Genomic DNA, 7517 nt, shown 5'->3' on the forward strand with positions numbered 1-7517 from the left:
TTTACTACTATATATATATATATATATATATATATATATATATATATATATATATATATATATATATATATATATATAATTAGCAAAGTGTCCTTGCGGGGGGAGCGCTTCAAGCTGGTGCCGGCCGTGAGGTAGGACGACCTCACAATTATTTCACGAAGCAAAAGAACAGAGCCGCACTCTTTCTGGATATGAATTTAGTAAATTTTAATGACCTTCTCTGTTACCAACGCGTTTCGAACTCCACTGGTTCCTGATCACGGTATTTACAAGAGTCCATCATTTGTTTTTACATTTTTATACCAACTGATCCGTCCTGCCCGCAATGAAGCATTCTGGGAGTTGTGGTTTCAAAAAACACTTAATCATGTGTACCATGCTTATTTCCCATTATCATACTTTTGTATCTACAACTTAAAATGTGTTATAAGCCGGACACAGAGAGTCCGTGTTCCGTGACTGCAAATTCCATATATTAATCCACGCAGCCAATTATGCATGTGTACGGCTAAGTGCCGAGGGTGGTAATTAGAATCAAACATCTATTTGTCAAACAATTTCTGTTGAGTAACTCATGGGGCTAAGTGCCCTGTGTGTGATAGGTTTTTCAAGGAATTCATGAATGCAAATTAGTTTTGTTCGTTGATAACCATACAAATTCCTTGTGGCATTGATGTGTCTGAGCCTATATAATAATGTGAATTTGTCAGGTGTTCGTGCGGGCTGAGTGCCCGTTTTCTAATTTACCATACATCTAAAAAGTATGAGGAGTGGGAACAGCTATGAAAAAAAAAAAAAAACATTTAATTAATAAATTGAAAAATGTCTGCTGGCAGCTCTGTCTGCATGTTAGATTTTTAAAGCAATTGGTGCATTTTTAAGATACAATATTGAAATTAGATTTAAGTCTCACAGTAATGTTCATAAATGTACATAAAGTTCCTCATCCCCATTGAGCCCGTGAGGAATTCGAGTTTTGAAGCGGATTATTAGTTTAGACTCAAGACGTCTCAGTCTTTCAGTTCTGTTTCCTCCTCTTTCATGTTCAGACATACTGGCGATACCTGAGTAGCTGATATTTCTCCATGTTAAACCGACATGATTCTGTAGATGTTTCGTCAGAGCATAGGACATGTCTTTGTTTTGGATCGCGCCTTTGTGCTCTAGGATACGCTTCTTGAGTGGACAGATAGTTGAGCCTATATAGCGCTTCCCACACGAACATTCAATCAGGTACACCACAAATTGTGATTCGCAGGTTATTGAGTTTTCAATCCTGAAGGTCCGATCTTTGGGATATTTTAGTGTTTTTAAGTTTCTGCCCATCTTGCATGCTTTGCACGAGGTGCATTTTGTAAATCCAATTTGTCTTTTTTCCAGCCAAGATTGAGTCTTGATGTTTTGGAAATGGCTGTTTACCAAAGTGTCACATAGCGATGGAGCTTTCCTGTAGATTATCATTGGAAAATTTCCCATTGTTAGGCCAATATCAGGGTCTTTTTTTAATACATTCCAATATTTCATTAGGATTTTCCGAATTTGGAAACTTTCTTTTGAGTACGTTAATATTAGGCGAGGTGCCTCTTCTTTTGTTGACTCTTCCATGCTCATCCGATGTTTCAATGTATTTCTGGCCGTTAATGTTTGAGCTCTAGTCTTGAGTCGAGCTTTTGTTTCTCCACGCAGGATGTCTCCATGTTTATAGCCACGTGCTGCAAAGCGCTGTTTGATATCCAGAAATTTTTGTTCCATTTCCTGAGGCTCAGAGCAGTTTCTCTTCATCCGTATGAATTCGCCATACGGAATGCTTTGTTTTAAAGAACGAGGATGAAAGCTCGATCCATGAAGGATACTGTTTGTTGCTGTTTTCTTACGAAAAACTGTGGTGTGTATTTCATTTGACTTTATGTATACTTTTGTATCCAAAAAGTCGATCTCTTCTGATTGTATGTTGTAGGTGAATTGTAGACCTACATCATTTGAGTTGAGGATTTTTATGTAGTCAGATAATTTTTCTTTGGATCCCTTCCAGAGCAGAAAAAGATCATCGATAAATCGGAGCCAGAGTACCACATCTGTGGTGTATGGATCATTTTCCTCTCTCCAAGCTATATGTCTCTCCCACCAACCCATGGTGAGATTCGCGTAGCTTGGAGAGAAGGAAACTCCCATAGCTGTACCGCGTTTTTGGGAGTACAGCTGTTTATTAAATAGGAAGACATTGTTGGTGAGACATAGCGCAATCATTTCCATGAGCATCTTAGTATGTCTTAATTCTCTGATTGGTCTTTGTTTGAGGAAGTACTCTACAGCTTTTAATCCAATGTTGTGGTCAATAGATGTATACAATGAGACTACATCAATCGTGGCTAGAAGATAGTCTTGTTGCCATTGAGTCTCCATCAGGATTCTCAAAAAGTCACCTGTATCTTTGATGAATGAGTTTAACGTTGGAACAATGGGAGATAAAAAGTGATCCACATAGTTTGCTAGATTTTCATAGAGGGACCCACAGCTGGAAATTATGGGTCGGCCTGGTGGTTTGTGCAGGGTTTTGTGGACTTTCGGCAGAAAATAGATTGTAGGTGTCACCGGATTAGTCATTGTCAAGAAGTTTTTTTCATCTTGGCTGAGCATTCCTTGCTCGAACCATTTCTGTAGTCGATTGTGAAAGTCACTGATCATGTCCGGAATGGGGTTGGATTTTAGTTGAGTGTAATTGGTTGCGTCATTTAACTGGCGTAGTGCTTCATCAATGTACGCTTGTTTGTCTAAAATGACAATGTTACCCCCCTTGTCAGCTGGTTGAATTTCGATTTTGTTGTTGTTTTTCAATGCTTGTAAGGCTTGGCGCTCTTGTATGGAAAGATTTTCTTTCTTTTTGGATTTGATGTTTTCCATTGTTTCTAATTCTGCCACCACTAAGTCATGAAACATATCTATCCGATTCCCCGGATGTAATGCTGGACAAAATGTTGATTTATTTTTTAAATTAGTACGGGGGTGAGTATTCGTTGTTATATCCATTTCTTGTAGTATTTGTGTGTCTGATAGCTCTGTCTCTTCTATCTCATGTGCTAACTCATATGCAGTTCTGAGTGATTTAGTCTCTGCTATGGTAAGTCCTTCAGAGGTTGTTAACATATCACATTCTCCAGATGGAAAGTTTTGCATTTTGGTTTTTTGCGGTAGTTTTGCAAAGAATTTTTTTAGCTTCAGCTTGCGGACATATTTGTACATGTCTATTCTGGTTTCTACAGAATCTGAATGTTTTTCCGGGCAAAAAGTTAATCCTTTATTCAGTAAAGTACGTTTTGCCTGCGATAGATTGTAATGAGACAGGTTGATTATAAGGTCTGGTTCTGTTTGCATGTTACATTCATAGTTTATTTTTTTGTCACTGTTCTGTTGCGTAGAAAATATTTTTGTTTTTCGGCCTCGTCTTGTTTTTCTCCGCGGCCCTTGTTTCCAAAGAAACCCCTTCCGCGTGCTCTTGTTCGACCACTGCCTCGTCCTCTTCCTCGTAGCTTTGGATTTTGTTGATCCTGGTAGAGCATTCTCATTTCTTCTAAAAAAGAAAGCTTTTTAATAGTTGTTGTCACAGATGAGTTTTCTCCATCACTTTGTTCCCCCTCTGATTCACTGGGTGTCAACAAAATCCAAAGCTACGAGGAAGAGGACGAGGCAGTGGTCGAACAAGAGCACGCGGAAGGGGTTTCTTTGGAAACAAGGGCCGCGGAGAAAAACAAGACGAGGCCGAAAAGCAAAAATATTTTCTACGCAACAGAACAGTGACAAAAAAATAAACTATGAATGTAACATGCAAACAGAACCAGACCTTATAATCAACCTGTCTCATTACAATCTATCGCAGGCAGAACGTACTTTACTGAATAAAGGATTAACTTTTTGCCCGGAAAAACATTCAGATTCTGTAGAAACCAGAATAGACATGTACAAATATGTCCGCAAGCTGAAGCTAAAAAAATTCTTTGCAAAACTACCGCAAAAAACCAAAATGCAAAACTTTCCATCTGGAGAATGTGATATGTTAACAACCTCTGAAGGACTTACCATAGCAGAGACTAAATCACTCAGAACTGCATATGAGTTAGCACATGAGATAGAAGAGACAGAGCTATCAGACACACAAATACTACAAGAAATGGATATAACAACGAATACTCACCCCCGTACTAATTTCAAAAATAAATCAAAATTTTGTCCAGCATTACATCCGGGGAATCGGATAGATATGTTTCATGACTTAGTGGTGGCAGAATTAGAAACAATGGAAAACATCAAATCCAAAAAGAAAGAAAATCTTTCCATACAAGAGCGCCAAGCCTTACAAGCATTGAAAAACAGCAACAAAATCGAAATTAAACCAGCTGACAAGGGGGGTAACATTGTCATTTTAGACAAACAAGCGTACATTGATGAAGCACTACGCCAGTTAAATGACGCAACCAATTACACTCAACTAAAATCCAACCCCATTCCGGACATGATCAGTGACTTTCACAATCGACTACAGAAATGGTTCGAGCAAGGAATGCTCAGCCAAGATGAAAAAAACTTCTTGACAATGACTAATCCGGTGACACCTACAATCTATTTTCTGCCGAAAGTCCACAAAACCCTGCACAAACCACCAGGCCGACCCATAATTTCCAGCTGTGTGTCCCTCTATGAAAATCTAGCAAACTATGTGGATCACTTTTTATCTCCCATTGTTCCAACGTTAAACTCATTCATCAAAGATACAGGTGACTTTTTGAGAATCCTGATGGAGACTCAATGGCAACAAGACTATCTTCTAGCCACGATTGATGTAGTCTCATTGTATACATCTATTGACCACAACATTGGATTAAAAGCTGTAGAGTACTTCCTCAAACAAAGACCAATCGGAGAATTAAGACATACTAACATGCTCATGGAAATGATTGAGCTATGTCTCACCAACAATGTCTTCCTATTTAATAAACAGCTGTACTCCCAAAAACGCGGTACAGCTATGGGAGTTTCCTTCTCTCCAAGCTACGCGAATCTCACCATGGGTTGGTGGGAGAGACATATAGCTTGGAGAGAGGAAAATTATCCATACACCACAGATGTGGTACTCTGGCTCCGATTTATCGATGATCTTTTTCTGCTCTGGAAGGGATCCAAAGAAAAATTATCTGACTACATAAAAATCCTCAACTCAAATGATGTAGGTCTACAATTCACCTACAACATACAATCAGAAGAGATCGACTTTTTGGATACAAAAGTATACATAAAGTCAAATGAAATACACACCACAGTTTTTCGTAAGAAAACAGCAACAAACAGTATCCTTCATGGATCGAGCTTTCATCCTCGTTCTTTAAAACAAAGCATTCCGTATGGCGAATTCATACGGATGAAGAGAAACTGCTCTGAGCCTCAGGAAATGGAACAAAAAGTTCTGGATATCAAACAGCGCTTTGCAGCACGTGGCTATAAACATGGAGACATCCTGCGTGGAGAAACAAAAGCTCGACTCAAGACTAGAGCTCAAACATTAACGGCCAGAAATACATTGAAACATCGGATGAGCATGGAAGAGTCAACAAAAGAAGAGGCACCTCGCCTAATATTAACGTACTCAAAAGAAAGTTTCCAAATTCGGAAAATCCTAATGAAATATTGGAATGTATTAAAAAAAGACCCTGATATTGGCCTAACAATGGGAAATTTTCCAATGATAATCTACAGGAAATCTCCATCGCTATGTGACACTTTGGTAAACAGCCATTTCCAAAACATCAAGACTCAATCTTGGCTGGAAAAAAGACAAATTGGATTTACAAAATGCACCTCGTGCAAAGCATGCAAGATAGGCAGAAACTTAAAAACACTAAAAGATCCCAAAGATCGGACCTTCAGGATTGAAAACTCAATAACCTGCGAATCACAATTTGTGGTGTACCTGATTGAATGTTCGTGTGGGAAGCGCTATATAGGCTCAACTATCTGTCCACTCAAGAAGCGTATCCTAGAGCACATACGCGCGATCCAAAACAAAGACATGTCCTATGCTCTGACGAAACATCTACAGAATCATGTCGGTTTAACATGGAGAAATATCAGCTACTCAGGTATCGCCAGTATTTCTGAACATGAAAGAGGAGGAAACAGAACTGAAAGACTGAGACGTCTTGAGTCTAAACTAATAATCCGCTTCAAAACTCGAATTCCTCACGGGCTCAATGGGGATGAGGAGCTTTATGTACATTTATGAACATTACTGTGAGACTTAAATCTAATTTCAACATTGTATCTTAAAAATGCACCAATTGCTTTAAAAATCTAACATGCAGACAGAGCTGCCAGCAGACATTTTTCAATTTATTAATTAAATTATTATTTTTTTTTTTTCATAGCGGTTCCCACTCCTCATACTTTTTAGATGTATGGTAAATTAGAAAACGGGCACTCAGCCCGCACGAACACCTGACAAATTCACATTATTATATAGGCTCAGACACATCAATGCCACAAGGAATTTGTATGGTTATCAACGAACAAAACTAATTTGCATTCATGAATTCCTTGAAAAACCTATCACACACAGGGCACTTAGCCCCATGAGTTACTCAACAGAAATTGTTTGACAAATAGATGTTTGATTCTAATTACCACCCTCGGCACTTAGCCGTACACATGCATAATTGGCTGCGTGGATTAATATATGGAATTTGCAGTCACGGAACACGGACTCTCTGTGTCCGGCTTATAACACATTTTAAGTTGTAGATACAAAAGTATGATAATGGGAAATAAGCATGGTACACATGATTAAGTGTTTTTTGAAACCACAACTCCCAGAATGCTTCATTGCGGGCAGGACGGATCAGTTGGTATAAAAATGTAAAAACAAATGATGGACTCTTGTAAATACCGTGATCAGGAACCAGTGGAGTTCGAAACGCGTTGGTAACAGAGAAGGTCATTAAAATTTACTAAATTCATATCCAGAAAGAGTGCGGCTCTGTTCTTTTGCTTCGTGATATATATATATATATATATATATAAATAAACACACACACACACACACACACACACATATATATATATATATATCAAATCCACAATCCTGAAGCCGTGCAGGTAGCGCAAAAATAAGGTACAGACCATTCCATGAGTATGGTGAAAATATAGTGCTTTAATCTTCCGATGACAGCAGCATACACATATATTACCTACTGGCGGTCGCCAGTAGGTAGTTATAGTTAGGACCACGTTTCCATAGGAAAACCTCAACATTCTATTTTGAATAACTTTGGCGCCGGTCGACGAATCCTCGCGAATTTCTCAAAATAGGTGGGGCGCTACGCTCCGCTCCTACCCTGAAAGTCTCGGGGGGATCCGTCAAGCGGGGGCTGAGATAAAAGGGGGGTCCCAAAACGCGTTTTTCCCATGCATTTTTCCATAGGACCTTTAGAACGACCTACAGCCCGAACGGCTGAACAGAATTACTCAAAATT

The 7517-nt window shown here is 38.9% G+C and overlaps 1 protein-coding gene across 2 annotated transcripts in view; it reads right to left on the bottom strand.

The window, feature by feature from the left end:
* ARSA (arylsulfatase A) overlaps nucleotides 1-7517 on the bottom strand; it is a 238674-nt gene that overhangs the window by 52566 nt on the left and 178591 nt on the right. The gene's annotated exons all lie outside the window — the stretch shown is intronic.

Source organism: Triturus cristatus, chromosome 4_1 (assembly GCF_964204655.1).
Source record: "Triturus cristatus chromosome 4_1, aTriCri1.1, whole genome shotgun sequence".
Lineage (NCBI taxonomy): Eukaryota > Metazoa > Chordata > Amphibia > Caudata > Salamandridae > Triturus > Triturus cristatus.